Below are 19,701 nucleotides of genomic sequence, written 5' to 3' on the forward strand. Positions count from 1 at the left end.
AGGGGGTAGAACCGGGCAGTGCGGGGTTCCCGGACTATGAGGTTGGAAGCTGTGGGTGGGAGATCTCCTGAGGTGATGAGGTTCTGTATGGTCTGGGAGATAATGGTTTGGTGTTGGGGGTGGGGTCATGGTCAAGGGGGCGGTAGGAAGAGGTGTCCTCGAGTTGGCGTTTGGCTTCAGCGATGTAGACGTCAATGTGCCAGACTACCACTGCGCCCCCTTTGTCCGCTGGCTTGATGGTGTGGTCAGGATTGGGGCAGAGGGATTGGAGGGCTGCGCGTTGTGAGGGTGAGAGGTTGGAGTGGTGGAGGGGGGTCGACAGGTTGAGGCGGTTAATGTCCCGGCGGCAGTTGGAAATGAAGAGGTCGAGGGCAGGTAATAGGCCAGCGCGTGGTGTCCAGGTGGATGCAGTGTGTTGGAGGTGGGCGAGGGGGTCCTCGGAAGGTGGGCGGGAGTCCTGATTGTGAAAGTAAGCTCGGAGGCGGAGGCGACGGAAGAATTGTTCGATGTCACGGTGTGTATTAAATTCATTGATGCGTGGACGGAGGGGGACGAAGGTGAGTCCTTTGCTGAGGACCGATCGTTCGTCCTCAGTGAGGGGGAGGTCTGGGGGGATGGTGAAAACTCGGCAGGGCTGGGAGCTGGGAGCTGGTGTGGGTGTAGTATAGCACTCAAGGCCATTCAAGTTGGAAGGTACCTCTGAAAAGTTGGCACAGAATATTGTTATGAAGGTGTAGTTGTGAACTGTACCTTTTTGAGAGAGAGGAAGCTGGCAAGGACTGAAAGCACAGGGTGTGCTGAACAATTTAAAAATGTACTTCTGGTTGACACAAATAGCTGTGCCGTGTTGCCATGGTACATAAACAAATTCAAATTTAGCCAATCAGTTTAAGTAATGCCCCAGAGACCAAAATCCAATCTAATTTGAATTTAATGTTTTGATGACATTAAACCAATGAAATGGTCCGATGTTTTGAGGTCTAAAACTGGACATTTTGAACTGTTAGGGAGAGAACGGCTTAGAACACCAACAAGTATAGATTGCTAGCTGAATAGCTGTCTGTTCAGGTGTCTGTCCATAAGAAATTTGTACAGCAGAAGACCGAAGAAAACCGACTTAGAAATATCTACAGAGGAAAATGACTTTTTTTATTTGTAAATCTTAATTTTTTTTTAATCAGACTTGTAGAGTGGGAGTAAAAGATAGGTTTAAGACAAAGGTGTTGTAAGTAGTTGTCTCATGTTCTCTTTTGGACTTAAAAATTGACAATTTTTATTCTTTACTTTAAATAGTGACCTCTAGGAAAGTTCTTTGCCTCTCCAAATGTAACAGATTATGGGGCGAAGTGAGCTGTTGGGTTTAAATTTGCAGAGGAGTTTACCCCATGTTGTAACAATATTTAACTTTAGGTAAACTTTGGCTGCACACACATGGGCTGGAAGACTTTGCGGTAAACGTTACATCTCAGCATTTCAAATACAACATGCGCAGATATGTGAAGCTTCTCACAATCCGTGCTGAAGTAGGACATGGCTAGATCTTTGAACTTGCTCTGCCATTCAGTACAACCGTGGCTGATCTTGTGTATGAGCTCCAAGCTGTTTCTCATATCCTTGAGAGATTTAAAACTCTCTTGAGATCTGACTGAAATATACTCACATTGAAACTCTTATTGCAGATGTACTGAGATACAGTGAAAGATATTGTTTGCGTGCTCTCCAGACAAATCCTACCTTGCACAACTACACCCGGGTAGTAGAACAGAATGCAGAATGTAGTGTTACAGCTACAGAGAAGGTGCAGAGAAAGGTAAAGTCTAATATGAGAGGTGTATTCAAAAGTCTGATTACAGTGGGGGTGGCGGGGTGGCGGGAGGAAACTGTTCTTGAATCTGTACATATTTTCAAACTTTTGTATCTTCTGCATGATGGAAAAAAGTATAACTGGGTTGGGAGGGATATTTGAATAAGTTGGCTGCTCTGCCAAGTCAGAGGCATGTATAGACAGAGTCACTAGTTGGAAGGCTGATTTGCGTGATGGACTGCATTCACAGCTTTCTGTAATTTCACGTGGTCATGTGTAGAGCAGTTGCCATACAAAGTTGTGATGCATCCAGATAGCACACTTTCTATGGTGCAGTTAGAAAAAAATCAATTAGAGCAGTGGTGAATTTCCTTAGCCCTCTGAGGAAGTAGAGGTGTTAGTCTGTTTCCTTAACTGTAGCATCAATGTGAATGGGCCAGAATTGATCATTTGGTGATACTTGTCCCTCTCGACCATCTCCTTCTCAGCACCATTGATACATACAGGAATGTGTCCTCCACTCTACTTGCTGAAGTCAATGATCAGATCCTTCATTTTGCTGACATCAAAGGAGAGGTTATTGTCTTTACAGCATGCCACTAAGCACTTTCTCTTTACTAACTTGTCTCATCGTCGTTTAAGATCCAATCCGTTATGGCCATGGTTGTATTGAATGACAGAGCAAGTTCAAAGATCTAGTTCTATTCCAATTCATATATCCTTGGAGCATGGGTGTACCCAGTGCTTGCTTCTTAATTGTCAGAGAGAAGACAATGTAATCCCAATTCTTGGTAATGAATTTCATTTGCTTTCCCTCCTATTCCCTCACTGCACTTAACTGTAGCACAGGCTGCTGTCATTTTTGTGAGTACACACACCTAAAATGCTCGGAGAAAGTCAAGACTGCAGATGGAATGCCCTTCATCAGGAATGATTTGGAGATGCCGGTGTTGGACTGGGGTGTACAAAGTTAAAAATCTCACAACACCAGGTTATAGTCCAACAGGTTTAATTGGAAGCACACTAGCTTTCGGAGCGACGCTCCTTCATAAGGTGATAGTGGAGGGTTCAATCCTAACACAGAATTTATAGCAAAAATTTATAGTGTGATGTAACTGAAATTATACGTTGAAAAATTGATTGTCTGTTAAGCCTTTCATCAATTAGAATACGGTGATAGTTTCACTTTTTTCATGTGTAAATCACAAAACCTTTTTTTTAAAACGTTGTATTCTCGGGTTAGCTGTTAACAATGGTGATAGCTAGACAATATGTTGAAGGTGTTGGCCCCCTGTGTTCTCTGTCTATGCCATGATGCTTAGATTGATTCTAATCTAAGCATCATGTAAATTTTTGCTCTATATTCTGTGTTAGGATTGAGCCCTCCACTATAACCTGATGAAGGAGCGTCGCTCCGAAAGCTAGTGTGCTTCCAAATAAACCTGTTGGACTATAACCTGGTGTTGTGTGATTTTTAACTTCATCAGGAATGTATTTTGCCTGAAACGTTGACTCTCCTGCTCTTTGGCTGCTGTTTTTTCCATCACCACAATCTTTAACTCCTAAAACGCTGACAGTGTACAGCGCTATGAAGATATTTTATCTGAAATATTAATTTAGAATATCATTGACTAATTTTTAGACATTCTAGAAAGCACTCTTTTTGCAAAGTGACAAATCACACCGTCAGATTATAGTCCAACAGGTTTATTTGGAAGCACTAGCTTATTAAGCACTGCTCCTTCATCAACCACCTGATAAAGGAGCAGCACTTCAAAAGCTAGTGCTTCCAAATACAGAGGAACCTTGATTATCTGGCATTCAATTAAACAATTTTGGATTATCAGAACAAGATTGCAAGGTCCCAATGCTTGGCTAACTGTTGTCTGGCATTCGATTCTCTGGAATTTGATTAACCGAACAAAATACTTCCCATCTGTGCCCTTCGGGTAATCAAGGTTTCATCTGTAAACCTGTTGGACTATAACCTGGTGTTGTGATTTTTAACTTTGTCCACCTCAGTCCAAAACTGGCACCTCCAAATCATGACTTTGCAAAGTGAAACAGATTAGCTGCAGTATCCCAACTTGCAAAGCTGTTTGACTGGACTGAGTGTTCAAAATGTTCAGAGAGAGGTAGTTGTGGGTTTGAAGTTTTGGATTTGAACACAATCTGAGCAATCCTGTCTCCCTCTTGCATGTTTATTTTTCTCTTAAAACTTTTGTTATTAATGTTTGAGTTGATCTCTCATCTGAAGTGCTCGAGGGGAATTTGGAATACAGTGCCACTACCTTCAGAGAAAGCATGTTCAGCCAGCCACAACTGAGCCAGGAAGACATATTATGGATTGTGTGCAAAGTGACTTTGGCTGCAGTTGGGCATTTGATTTCACAATTTTTTTTTCTTTCTGACACTTGGCAGAATTGTACTTCCAAGATCACATTTTTATATGTTTTCACCTGAACCAGAGATGCTGTGTGCGCATGTTGGTCAGTATGACTTTGTGCAGCATTGTCTGTGTTGTGTTGAATTTGTATAATAGTGATCCAACATATACTTGCAGTTCACCCTTACTGAATTATTTCTAAACTTTGTTCCTAGAGTAATTTTTGTTTGCAATCCGCTAATTCTTCATTTGAAACCAAAACAAAATGCTGTAGATGCTGCACTTCTGAAATGAAAACATTTGGCACCTCAGTCTTTGGGAAAGTAGGCAGTACCACTCAGCCAATGTAAACCCTATATCTTTAATGGTGGCTGGGCTGGATGGGCCGAATGGCCTACCTCTGCTCCTATTTTCTACGTTTTGAGAGAGGTTGAAAACCAGAATGTGAGGACTGTTTAAACTTCGAAGGATGTACCACAAAGGGTATAGTTTTGCGACAGTGAAGATTTTGGTTTGTTCGTCTGCACATTTCTGCTCACCTGTGAAAGGCTCATTGTTACACAGATTAGTATTGCAGTTTTTGCGTGTCTGTTTGACATTCTTGAAACCAAAATGCATTGATATGTTTCCTTCACATGTTCCACAGTCTTTAAAAAGTGTGGTTTGCTTAATTCCAGCTGCAAACATAAAGAACATGGTTCACCTTCCAATATTTAAGGTACGTCCTTCATCACTTTACAACAATGTGTTTACTCCACCCGTTTCCCATCCATCTATCCACCTATTTGTTGATTATACCTGTTCATTAATGTATTTGTTTGCCTATTTGATTAGTAACTCTCCAAATTACTTCATCCATTTGTGAATTGATAAATATGTTTTATAGCATACCTTTGAGGTAAACTTGCTCTTGTCCCAGCAGAGCTTCAGGCTGCTCAATAATCTAAAAGGCATTTGAATCAGTGCCAACACAGAGCTGAGGAAAGCCGTTTGGGGGGACTGGCATTAATCGTTCAAAAACCGCGCACACAGATGAAAGATATTAGAGGCATTCAGTTTTGGCAAAGAGGAGGGAGGGGCAGAGAGAGAGAGAGACTGACTGACTGTGTTACCCCAATTTTTCATGACAAATTCATGTACTCTGCATATCCCTGCACACTATGGGGCAATTTATCTTGGCCAATACACCTAACCAGCACATGTTTGGACTGTATGAGAAAACCAGAGCACCCAGAGGAAACCCACCCACACACCGGGCAGCACGGTGGCACAGTGGTTAGCACTGCTGCCTCACAGCACCAGAGACCCGGGTTCAATTCCCGACTCAGGCGACTGACTGTGTGGAGTTTGCACATTCTCCCCGTGTCTGCGTGGGTTTCCTCCGGGTGCTCCGGTTTCGTCCCACAGTCCAAAGATGTGCTGGTCAAGATGTGCTAAATTGCCCGTAGTGTTAGGGAAAGGGGTAAATGTAGGGGAATGGGTGAGTTGCGGGTCGGTGTGGACTTGTTGGGCCGAAGGGCCTGTAAGTAATTTAATCTAAGTAATCTAATCTAATCTAATCAAACACCACACACAGCCACCTGAGGCTGGAATCTAACCTGGGTCCTTGGTGCTTTAAGGCAGCAGTGTTAACCACGGAAGTTACATGGAAGTCATTAGGGTAAATATTAATGGGTCTGGCCCTAATTGTGTTACTATACATTCTAGATCAAGAATCCCCAACCAATTGAAATAGTTTATCTTTATTTACATTGTTTTTTCCTGTTGCTATCATAAAGATTTGAAACAGATTGCCCTTTAACTTCCTAAGTTCTATAGAAAATGGGCCTGGTTTGCAATTTCTCCTCATAATGTAACTCCTAAAGGTCAGCTATCATCTTGTAAACCTATGTTGTACTCCCTTCAAGGCCATCTATCCTTCCTAAGGTCTGGTAGTCAGATCTGGTCACAGAGCTCCAAGTAGAGTCTAACCAGAATTTTGTATAATTACAGCATAACTTCTGCATCCTTATACTCCAGTCTTCTAGATACAGCATTTCATTGGCTTTCTTTCTATTTTCTATATCTGTTCATGGCATTTTAACTGCCAAATCTCTTAGGACATTCACTGTATTTAACTTCATAGTATCTTAAAAAGTATCCCATCTATCCTTTTTATGTCTACAATGGATAACCTCACATTGCATGTTAACTTTACATACTAGCTTGTGTAACATATAATACAATGATTGGGTTCTTACTGAGACAGAGATATCTTGAAGTTTTTTTTGCACTATTTATATTTCTATATGACCTCAGACTTCGAACATAAAACATAGAAAAGTACAGCACAGAACAGGCCCTTCAGCCCACGATGTTGTGCCGACTTGTGTATAGAATGTGTTCTATTCTTACTGATATTACTGTAGGTTGTATGCACATAACTGACTGAACACACTCCACTGACCCCATTATACTCCAATAGTGACTGAAACTGAGGCTAATGCTTTTATACTGCAATGTCACATGTTGTCATGACATAGAACTGTCTTTAAATGTACACTGCCTCTCTGACCTATAAGCTATGCTTGACACAACAGATTCAATCAATGACAACAAGCAAAAGTTAGAATCTCCAGAAAATTACCAGCCCTTATTGAGATTGAAATTGTCTTGCAGCTGTTGATTCCAGAGACCCAAGTGATTTGTTTGGTCATGCATGTACGCCCTTGGGCGTTGCAAAAGTAACAGGTGAGAGATTGCACTGGAAAGAGAGAGAGAGAGACAAATTTAGCCAGTTAAATACTGTGGCTACAGGAGCAGGTCAGAGACAAGGAATGCTGCTGCATGTAACTTGCCTTCTGATTCCCCAAAGCCTGCCGCCATCAACAAGGCACAAGTCAGGATGTGATGGAATATTCCCCAATTGTCTGGATGGATGCAGTTCCAATGACACTCAAGAGACTTGACACCATCCAGGACAAAGCATCCACTCCTTCCACCATCGATGCTCAGAAACAGCAGTGTGTACCATTGACAAGACATTAAGCATTGTTCCTTAGCTAGCACTTTCCAAAGCCACAGCTACCATCATTCAGAAGGACGAGGGGTCAATCCTTCATTTAAAAAAAACATGGTGCAGCCAATTTAAGACAGGGATGCATTAGTTTATGACTTGGAAGAAGAAAACAAATGTACCACAGCAAAATTTGCAAAACTAGGTGGAAAATAGTTTGAGAGAGGCAGACACATAATTTACAGAGAAATATTGAGAGATGAGTTGCAGGACTCTAAATCTTAACTACTAACAATTTCTGTTTTTGGCCTACTCCTGTTCCTATTTCTTATGGTCATATTGTCTTAATATAGAGTAAAAAGGAACAAAAAAAATCAGGAAAGGAACAGGCCCTCTAAGCTTGCGCAACACATTTTACCCTTCTATATTAAAGCTGTCTTCAGTTACAGGATCTGTATTCCTCCGATCCTTTCCTATCCATGTGTTCATCCAGGTGCTACTATATCAGCTTCTACCAACTCCTGGAGGAGCAACTTCCATGCACTCACCATACTTTGTATAAAAAGACCTGTGTTAATTTTTAAAATGGCTTCTAAAGGGATGGTGGGCCAATTTGAGGTAATTGTCATCCTAGGCGGACTAGTTTCCTCTTCTAAGTGAACTTGGGACCTTTGGAACATGCTTCATGGAGTCTTTAAACTTTCTGGTGGAGTAAAGGCACACATAATGGCCTGGTTTCTGCAGTGATGATTCATCTGTCTCCTGTCACAAAGCAGGCAGAACCTTGTAAAGTCATAAGGTTTTCAAAATTTGAACATTTTTCTCCATTGATTCATCATGCCATGACAAACCATTGACACACAATGGAGAGCGATTGATAGCACCTGTTCCTACTCACAAGGGCTCTGATTGAAGTGCGCAAAGGTCTGAGGGTCATAGACTGAGTACACAGGAACCTCGATTTTCCAGCATTCAATTATCTGAATATCAGATTATCCGGCAAGATCGTAAGGTCCCGATGCTTGGCTAAACTATGTTATCTGGAAGTCAATTATCTGGAATTCAATTCACCAAATGAAATACTCCCTGCCTATGATAAATGGATAAATGATAGGGAGAATCCTTTCCCATTAATAGAAGGGCCAATAACCAGGTGGCACAGTTTTATGAAAAAGAGCAGGAGTGTTTGAGGGGATTTGAGGAATTTTTTTTTCACCCAGAGGATGATAGGAATCTGGTATATACTGCCTCCAAAGGGTGGTAGTGACAGGAATCCTTGCAACATCGAAGAGTATTAGGTGTACAATTCAATCATCACAGCATACAAAGACTATAGACCAAGTGCTGGAAAATATGATTAGAATAGATAGGTGTTTGATGACCAGTACAGCCATAATTGGCTGAAGGGCCCCCTTCTGAGTTTTAAAATAATCTTCGACCATCTAGAAGCACAAGGGCAGCAAATAAACAGGAACGTTATGCCCTGTAAGATCTCCAAGCCATTCAACATCCACACTTGGAAATATGTTACCTTTCCTTCAATGTCACTGGATCAAAATCCTGGAATTTCTCCCCTAAGGACGTTGTAAGTCAACCCACAGCATATGAACTGCAGAGGGTCAAGAAGACAACTTGCCAACACCTTCTCAAGGGGCAACTAGGGATGGGGCAATAAATTCTGGCTGAGTAAGTCATATGCACATTCCACAAATGAAGTGAAGTTGCTGAGTTTCAGCCCACTTCCATCAACTGAATAAACCATGATTTACAACACCTGTATTGAGCATTTCCCAATGTTCTCAGGCTACTGCCATCATTCAAGAAGACTGGCACGCTAGCACTGTGCTGCTGTTTCGAAAAGAGAGAACTGGACAGTTTGAGTTACCCGAAGCAGACTGCCCTCACCTCACTGCTGGGCAAATAGTAGGTCACATTGCTGCATAAGTCATCCCTTCAAAAGGCACACATTAGCATTAAATGTCGGCAGGGTTTAGTCAAATGAAAGTCAAATCTGATGAGTTGGATTGAATTTTTCAAGCAAGCTCACAATGAGAGCCAATGAAAGTCAGGCATTTAACATGAGAAGTTGACCTTAGCAAGGCTTTGGCACAGAAGGTTATAATCTTCTGTCTGGACTGGGAAAGGACTAAAAATGCAGGTCTTTCAGTATCCAAAATAAAAAGTAACAGTTGACAGGGGGTTTCCACCAGGATTTCAGTACTTGCTGTTTTCCTGCCATAAAGCAGGATGAAGAATCTTTCTGACAATCTGGGAGTTGGTTACATGGTTAACAATGAGGAACAAGTTGTGGACTTCAGGCTTGTTACAGGAGACTGAACGGAGTAGGCTGAAGTTGTCTCTCAGGAAAACAGAATTGAAATTTGTGACCTGTAAAATTACAAGGAAACACATGAAGTGGATAAAAAGGACTTATTTCTGTTAGCAGGATGGTCAAAGCAATTCATAGAGGTTTTGGAGGGATGTTGAGGGGAGTCTGTGAGCGTAGAGTAAGTCCACTAACTCAATGGGTGGCCATGTGAGAAACCATCAACACACTTCAATAACCCTCATTTGCACATTTGACATCCCTGAACCTTTGAGATTTTAGAGCAAAGGGGATATTGAAAACTTTAACACTTCTCTGAACAGTACTTGATATCCACCAGATTCAGAAACTGGCACAAGGGAAGAGGCAGTCACCTCACTTCAAGGTTAAATGTAGCCGTGTGACTGAATCTTGAATACAGTTATACAAATTCTGATTGCCCAAGACTACAAGAAAGTATAAGAGAGTTGTGAATGCAGCCCATCATGCAAACCAGCCTTCTGTACATTGACTCTGTCTAGAGTCGTAGAGTTATACAGCATGAAAACAGACCCTTCAGTCCAACCAGTCCATGCCGATCATAATCTCAAACTAAACTAGTATCACCTACCTGCGCTTGGCCCAGATCTCTCCAAACATTTCTTTTCGTGTATTTCTCCAAACATTTTTTGAACATTTGTAACTGTACCCGGATCAACCACTTCCTCTGGAAGTTCATTCTACATGAAACACTTCATATGTAAAAAGGTTGCCTTGGCTGAGGGATGACCTTATAGAGGCTTATAAGATCATGAGGGGCATGAATAAGATAAATAGAGAAAGTCTTTTCCCTGATGTGGGTGAGTCCAGAACTACAGGCCATAGGTTTAGGGGAAAGATATAAAAGGGACCTAAGGGACAACTTTTTCACACAGAGGGTGTGTGTGTATGGAATGAGCTGCCAGAGGAAATGGTGGAGGTTGGTACAATTGCAGCATTTAAAAGGCATCTGGATGGGTATATGAATTGGAAGGGTTTAGAGGGTTATGGGCCAAGTGCTGGTAAACAAGACTATATTAGGGTGGGATATCTGGTCGGCATGGACGAGTTGGACCGAAGTGTCTGTTTCTGTGCTGTACATTTCTATGACTCTGTCTCTTTTGAATCATTCTCCTTTCACCTTAAAAGTATTCCCCCAGACTTAAAATCTCCCAACATGGGAAAGACATCTGTCATTCACCTTATCTAACCCCTCAAGATTTACAAACATCTATAAGGCCACCGGTCAACCCCTATGCTCCAGTGAAAAGGTTCCAACCTCTGCTTATAACTCGATCCTTCCATTCCCAGCAACATCCTGGTAAATCTCTTCTGAACCCTCTCCAGCTTCCTAATATCCTTCCTGTAACAGAACTGCAGGTACTACTCCAGAAGAGGCCTCACCAACGTCCTGTACAACTTAGCATAACCTCCCAACCCCGATTCACAAATGTCTGAGCAATGAAGGCATGCACTAAATGCCTTCTTAACCACCCTGTCTATATGTGATGCAAATTTCAAAGAATTATGAACCTGAACTCCTCGGTCTCTCTGTTTTACAACACGACCCAATGCCCAACTTCTAATGGTATAAGCCCGACCCTTGTTTGTTGTACCAATTTGCATTTGCCCAAATTAATCTCCATCTGCCATTCCTCAGCCCATTAGGACTCTTGATCAAGTTCCATCTTTAAGCTTTTATCATTTTCTTCATTGTCCTGTCATGATGCTGTTCCTTTAAGAAGGTTATGTTGTCCTTAGTTTTTTTTTTGGTGCAGCTATAAAAACACAGGCTCCAGGAGGCCTAGGTTTGAAGGGTTTCAGTGCCAATTTGATTATATCTAACAGATACTGCTGTAGGTAAAAGGCTTTCAAGTTTTTTTTAAAAAGTGTACAATGAAAGGGGAATGGTCAGTTCTCCCAGCTCAGCTTTTATCTGGGTTTGGTCTTGGTTTTAGCAGGCAGAGTTGTGAAGTTGCTGGATCCAAAGAAGCAAATCCATGCTGATCCTCCTTGTCCTTGACATCTCTCCTGTAAGACCCTGTGTTTGATTTTTACCTTTTTTGCCAAGGGGTGTTTATGGGGATTGTTGCAAATATTTGGAACAGCATCATTAAATTGGGATAATCTGTTGGGTTTTTGGATAGGTTTAGTTATTCTATATACTGTTCCATTTTGTTCGCGTTTCATTCAGTAATCTTGCAAATAAATTCTGTTTTGTTTAAAACTAAGTGGTTGGGTCAGCTGCATCACTCCTGGGATATCCACTGTACACCTGCTTAAAACAATGAGTAAAGTTACGGTCTGAGCTACTTTCTTGAAATGTTTTGATGGGGTCTAGCCTGGCCTGATCCATAACAGTTCACTATACCACAATTTTGGTGTCATCCACAAACATACTAACCAGGCTTTCGATATTTTCATCCAAGTCATTTACATAAATGTTATCAGACTTGTGAATGGACCTCTTGTATATTAGACTTGATCTTTCTCCACCCCTTCTTTGTAGCTGCAACATTATATTCTGCATTCTATTCTGTTACCCTGATGTATGATTTGTCTGGTTAGCATGCAAAACAATACTTTTCACTGTATTTCACTGTACTTTTCATGGGCAGTGCGTGGTTAGCTGCTCATACCACCAGGGACCCAGGTTTGATTCCAGTCTTAGGCAACAATCTATGTGCAGTTTTCACACTCTCCCCATGTCTGTAGGGGGGTTTCCTCTGGGTGCTGTGGTTTCCTCCGCACTCCCGAGATGTGCAGGTTTGGTGGATTGGCTATGCTAAATTGCCCATATTGCCCAGGCATGTGCAGACTAGACGGGTTACAGGGTTAGGATGGTGGGAGTGGGATACTCTTCAAAGGGTCGTTGTGGATTGAATGGGCCAAATTGCCTACTTCCACAATGTAGGGATTCTCTGTATATCGATACATGTTGCAGTAGTGAATGCAGGAACAAGATTAGACTCAGCCTCTTCAGCCTTCACCACCATTCAGTGTTGTTCTGGATCTAGCCTCAAATCCACATTCCCAATTACCCCTCATAACCTTTCACCCCTTTGATTAACAAGAATCTATTCACCTCTGCCTTAAAAAGAGAAAAATGAAACTTGCCCAATCTCCGGTTTAAATGGCTGAGCTTTGATTTCGAAACAGTAGCTGCTTTTTCTCCCAGCAGAGGAAGTATCCTCTCCACAGCTGCTCTGTCAAGAACCCTCGGGATCTTTTTATGGTTCCTTCCAAGCCACTCACCATACTGATTTGGAAGTTTTTTGCTGTTCCTGCAGTGTCACCGGGCCGAACTCCTGGAGGTCTGTTCCTAAGTCATGGAGTGGTTTGAGAAGGTCCGTTTTAATCGATGCGCCACATTATGGATTGGCACTGCACCTGTCCAGTGACAACCTCTTCCTATGACAGAATTTAAAAACAATGTTCCAATCGAGTCACTTCTTATTCTTTGAAAGTCCAGCAGATACAAGCCTGGCCTGTCTTGCCTTTCCTCATAAGATAGCAGACTCACTCCCAGTCCACCGAACCTTCTTTGAACAGCCTTCAACATGTGAGAAACAAAAGCTCACTCACTGTAATAATTTCAGTCCGAGACTAATTTCTGATCAGCCATTTATTTGTACACCTATAGATGGGTGCTTTGTCTAATTACCTGGTAAGGTAATGACAAAATGCACACCAAATCCAACAAACTCTCGAAATTTATACAGTTTGAATCCCCATATTTTTCCTTATTCCATTGTTTGTTCCCTGCTTCGCTTACGTCACAGATTTACTTAAGACTGATCCCACAACTTCTGTTTATCCTGTCTTGTCCGTGACAAACTCTTATCTCTGACTTCCATAAGGGTGTTTTACGTCAGTCTATTGTAGATTATTGATTAGGCATATCTTTTCTTCTATCAGCATCTATTTCCATCCAGAGGCCACTTTGACCTCTTTGATTAGGGTTTGTTCCTGTGTCCCCGTGTAAGGGGGAAACAGATGCTTTCCTGTTTGCCCATATATCCACCATTGTTCTGTATTCACGTCTCATGCTAACATATCCTTTCTTTTTGCTGAATATGTATTTCTCATTCCTATTCTGTATCAGAATTTATACTTGCAGAAATAACATTAATTCATTTATATCCCACAAATATATTTATATTGTCCCATAAATCAAACACCTAAGGCTCTATCCAGTACTCCATGTGTGGTTTCACTTGTATAACAAAAGCATAACTTCCTAATTTTTGTATTCAATTCCCCCCACATTAATTATAACACCCTATTCGCTTTCCTGGCCATTTGCCTGATATGCACAGTACCCTTTTGTGCTTCAAGCAGGACAACATGCTTCTATCTAAGTGGGCAGTTGCACATTTCCAACACCTTTGTGCACACCCATGGCTTATCTGTATTGTTTTTGGAAATGTCCTTATCGCCACTTCGCCGCTTTCCTTCCTCATCATTCTTTGTGTGATCCGTAATTTTCTCAACCATGCCTTCCATTCTTGCATCTAGTCTTTTTGATTTTATTTCATTTAATTTACTGTTGTCACATGTACTGCGAAGCAGTGATAAGTCTTGTTTTGCATGCTCCACACAAAGTACTTCAGGGAAGCAGAACAAAGTGCAGAATACAGTGCCCCAGCCACAGAGGAGGTCAGAGAGAGATCAACATTAACACTTGAGAGGTTTATTAATAAGTTTGATAACAGTGGGGATGAAGCTATTCTACGTGTGTTCAAACTTTTAGATCTTCAGCTCAATGTGAGAGGGTGAAAGAACGTTTAATTGGGTAGGAAGGGTCTTTGATTTTGTTAGTTGCAGTGGGAACTATAGACAAGAGTCAATGGGAGAAAGGCTAGTTTGTGTGACGGACTGGATTATGTTCACAAATTCTCTGGAGTCTCTTGCAGTCTTGGGAAGAGCAGTTGCCATACCACCCTGTGATACATCCTGTGCTTTCTGTGGTGCATCTATTAAAACTGGCAAGTGTCTTTGTGGATATTGAAAAGTCCACTTCTTTGAGGCTTTTTCAATCCAGAAGTGATATCACTTCAACTGTCTCTACCCCTCACCGCAGTAAATTGCTGGTGTCTCCCACCCAATAAATTACAGACACTCTCCGACATAAATGATCTCTTGCCTTGGTTCTCACTGCATGCTGTGATAAGCAATGCCCTCACTTCGAGGAACTGCCTATTATTCAGTTTGAATATTGTCTAAAGTTTAGACATTTTAGGACATATCTCCAATTAAGCAATTGAGCATAATTACAGTTATTCAGCTTTATCAGTAGCACACAAATTGCAATCACTAATTTAATTAATAAACTCTCACTTTCAGCAACAAAAATACTGATAAGAATGCTTTCAAACAGCTGCATTTTGAACTGTTACTTTATCAGAGCAGAAGTCCCTCCTTCTGAACTAACGAACCAGAGATCAGAAACTGCTGGTTCACAGCAATTTATTGAAAGCTTGCTTGAAATGTCAATGTCAGCGGAGCAAGAGGATGTCTTCATGAAACAGGGTGGTTGTTTTTTCCGGTGGCAAATGCTTTAAATTGGTTGAATAAGAGAAGAGAAAGAAGTTTCAGTTTGCACACAGGATGTCTGAAAGGCTGGAGGTTATGAGACTTTACACAAGTAAATAGTTGGTGCTAGGAGAAAGCGAGGACTGCAGGTGCTGGAGACCAGAATCGAGAGGGTGGTGCTGAAAAGCACAACAGGTCAGGCAGCATCCGAGGACCAAGAGAATTGATATTTCGGGCATAAGGAAGGGCTTATGCCAGAAACGTTGATTCTCCTGATCCTCGGATGCTGTCTGACCTACTGTGCTTTTCCAGCACCACCCTCTCGACTCTGGTCTCCAGCACCTGCAGTCCTCGCTTTCTTCTATAGGAGTTGGGACGTTATGTTGAGGTTGTAGAGGACGTTGGTGAGGCCTCTTCTGGAATGTTGTGTTATAGGAAGGATATTACCAAGCTGGAGAGGGTTCAGAAGAGATTTACTAGAATGTTTCTGGGTATAGAAGGTTTGCCTTATAAAGAAAAGCTGGATAGACTAGGACTTTTTCACTGGAGTGTAGGAGGTTGAGGGGCAACCTGATAGAAGTTTATACAATAATGAGGGATATATTTGATTTAATGATAGTTGTCTTTTCCCTAGGATGGGGGATTTCAAGATTAGGGTACATGTTTTTAAGGAGAGAGAATTAAAAAAGACGAGAGGCAAATTTTTGTGGAATGAACTTCCTGAGGAAGTGGGGGATATGGGTACAATTACAGTGTTTAAATGAAATCTGGATAGATACACGAATAGGAAAGTTTTGGAAGGATTTGGGCCAGGAGCAGATAGGCAGGACTTGTTTAATTTGGGATTGTGTTTAGCATGGACTGGTTGGACCAAAGGGTCTGTTTCCGTGCTGTATGACTCTATGGCTTTATGATCATCCTCAATTCCATTTTCCCAAGAACCTTTTGATTCCCTTGCAGATTCAAAATCCATCTTGAATGTACTGGACGATGGACCCTCGTCAGCCTTCTGCAGCAAAGAATTCCAGAGACTCGCTCCCCTCTGAGTGAAGAAATTCCCCTCATCTCTGGATCATGGGTGATCCTTATTCTGAGATTAGAACATAGAATATTACAGTGCAGTACAGGCCCTTCGGCCCTCGATGTTGCGGTGACCAGTGAAACCAATCTGAAGCCCATCTAACCTACACTATTCCATTTTCATCCGTATGTTTATCCATTACACCCTCTGGTCCTAGCCACTCTCACATGGGGAAACAACCTTTTCATATCTACCCTGTCAAGTACCCGAAGAATCTCGTATGTTTCAAGAAGGTCTCCTCTCATTTTTCTAAATTTCAGTGAGTCCAGGCCCAATCTCAAGGCATCATAAAATTTGTAGGGGGGTAAATACAGAAGGATATAGATGGGCTGATCAGTGGCTCATGGAATTCAATCCAGATGAATGTGAGGTGATGCACTTGGGCAGGACAAAAAAAACGACAAAGGAATATATAATGGGCCGTAGGACCCTGGAAAGCATTGAGGATCAGAGGAACCTTGGTGTGTCTGTCCACCGATCCCTTGAGGTATCAGGTCAGGTAGATAAGGTGGTTAAGAAGGCACATGAGATACTTGCCTTTATTAGTTAAGGCACAGAGTTGAGGAGCTGAGTGGTTATGCTGGAACTGTATAAAACTTTGGTTAGGCCACAGTGACAGTATTGTGCACAGTTCAGGAATCTACATTATAGGCCGGATGTGATAGCACTGGAGAGATTTCAGCAGGAGATTGTGGGAGAAAATCCGCTTCCCTGTCCACCCACAGCATGGCCACAAAGAGCAGAAGGAACCATGTCTGCGTGAGCCACAACAGAAACTACCCAGAGTGCTTCAGTCTTGACCAAACAGGCTAGCTAAGACACAAGGCAGCAAACAGGAGATGACTCAAGCCACTTCCAGACTGGGGAATACACTTCCCGAGACAGCCTGACAATAGAGTTCCTAGCACTCAGTAAGCACAACTGTTCCTGAAGCCCTAAGGGCAGCCTCACTTCTCACACGTACTGGAACTCCACAAAGGATGCTCAGACTGAAAGGTACCTTGCTTGCAGACTAACTACAATGGAAACCCATTGATGCCAGGATGAGAGACATTAGCACCTGCACTCACAGAGGATCGGGATCTTCTAACTCAATCATGGACGGATTGCTGCTCCTGGATGGCTGATTGTCCTCCCATTGATTGTGCTTTACTCTTGATTGTACTGTAATTCACACCACATTACCCCTGTAAAACTGCCTGTGCCCACTGCTCAGGGAAGAGAACCCTTGATCTACCTGTAGAGACCCTCAGTTCTGTGTCAGCCTAGTCAATTTCTCTTCCAGCCATATCGCTTGTAATAAGCAGCTTGCCAATTTCACCCGATCTGTGCTTGTGTGGTCTCTGTTCAATTGGGCTCAATTCTCTGACAGAGATTGACAGGGCATAGCCTGGGCTGGAGAGTTTCAGTCATGACGAGACATTGGACAGACTGGGGTTGTTATCCTTAGAGCAGAGGAGGTCAAGAGAGAATATATTGAGAAGTATAACGTCAGAAGAAACATATATAGGGTAGAGAGGAAGAAGCTTTTCCCTTGATGGATGGATCAATGAACAGGGGACAAAGGTTTAACTTAAGGGGCAGAAGGTTGGAGGAGATGTGAGGATAACTTGATCACCCAGGGCTGGTGGGAATCTGGAACTCACTGCTTAAAAGGGTGGGAGAGGCAGAAACCCTCATCATCTTGAGGAAGTGTTTGAATATGCATTGCAATGTCAAGGCACACAGGGCTATGGGCTGGAAAATGGGATTTGAATAGTTAGTTAGTTGCTTTTGACCAGTATTGACTGGATGGGCTAAAGGGCCCTTTTCGGTGCTGTCGGTCTCTGTGACTCTATATTCATTTCCTCTGCTGATAAAAGCCAGTTTGGCCTTTCAGAAGTGCAGCAACAAACTAACTGCAAAATTAAGATAGAGTTGAAAGAATTCAGTTGATTAGTTTGTGGTTCAACACATTTAAACAGAAACTAATACCTGGAAGTTAGCTTTCGATTCATCCCTTCACTTTTGATTTCTCAGATGCTACTTCTCTCAATTCTGATTATGTAAGTTTTAATTCTCCAGTTTCAAGGTACTTGATGTGGTGTCACATGGGAGGCTGGTTAGCAAGTTTGAAATGCTTGGGATTGATGGATTCTTGGCAACATGGATTAGAAGTTGACTAGACAACAGGAGATGGAAGGGAGGTGTTGATTGGCATTTCTCAAACTGGTTGATGTTCCCAAGGGAATGGTGTTGAGGCCCTTGCTTTTTCTGATTTGTATGGAGATTGGTGTTGAGGGCAAAATCTCTAAATTTGCAGATGACACTAAGCTAGGAAGAACAGTGAGGATGATGCTGAGTGACATCAGAGGGACATTGACAAGTTGGTCAAATGGGCAGACACCAGCCAGAGAAATGTGAGGTGATGCATTTCAGTAGAAGAAACATGGAGTAGGCAAGACAATGCAGATAAACATTTGTAAACCGTTTGCTTATCACACTATGAGCTAAAACTCTAATCCTGTCATAAATTCACCCTTACACACATCTACATGTGCACACACACACTAACACAGAGTCATATACACACACGTGCAAATGCGCACACATACACGCACACACATACTTGCAAACGTGGACAAAAACATAGGTGTAATGGATAGTGGGAAAGACTAGGGAAGCAGTATTGGTGGTTCCTGTTTACACGATCTGCTGGGTTGGTTCTTGTGCTGGTCAGAATGCAGCTTTGAGATGATGATTATCAGATCAGCCTTAATCTCATTGAATGGCTGAGCAGATTAGATTGGATCAGATTACCTACAGTGTGGAAACAGGTGTTCAGCCCAACAGGTCCACACTGACCCTCCGAAGAGTAACCCACCCAGACCCATTTCCCTCTGACTAATGCACCTTGCACTATAGACAATTTAGCATGGCTAATCCACCTGACCTGCACATTTTAGGACTGTGGGAGGAAACCGGAGCACCCACACGGGGAGAATGTGCAAACTCCACACAGACAGTCGCCAGAGGTTGGAATCGAACCTGGGACCCTGGTGCTGTGAGGCATCAGTGCTAACCACTGAGCCACCGTACCGTAATGAGTCAATTTGTCCAGCTTGGTAAATGGTGAGTGAAATGTTGCTTTGATGTCAAGGACAGTCACTGTTTGATTTGTCATGTTTGTGCCAAGAGATGCCTGGGGTGAGTGGTTCTAGTGGAACCCAAACTAAATGTCGGAGAACAAATAATTGGTGTGTGGCTGAGAGTATGTACTAATAGGATGGGAATTTGCTGCTTTTGATTTCTCTGAATTGTATGGCCTGATCGATTGGCCATAACTGGGCAGTTTCCACATTCTCAAGCAGATACCAGCTGGTCCAGCTGTACCACAGGCTGACCCCAGGGAAGGGGAGTGAAGAAGTGGGTATGGGAGATGGATTGTTCTAGAGCATTTTGAGGAGATGCCATTGGAGTCTTTGCTGCTTCAACCACTTCCAGCGATTGGATAGAACTGATGAAGATCGGCAGTTGCGACAAAGAAGGCTGATGTGAATCATTCAGTTTGCATCTG

This window comes from Chiloscyllium plagiosum, chromosome 47 (genome assembly GCF_004010195.1).
Source record: "Chiloscyllium plagiosum isolate BGI_BamShark_2017 chromosome 47, ASM401019v2, whole genome shotgun sequence".
NCBI classification, from domain to species: domain Eukaryota; kingdom Metazoa; phylum Chordata; class Chondrichthyes; order Orectolobiformes; family Hemiscylliidae; genus Chiloscyllium; species Chiloscyllium plagiosum.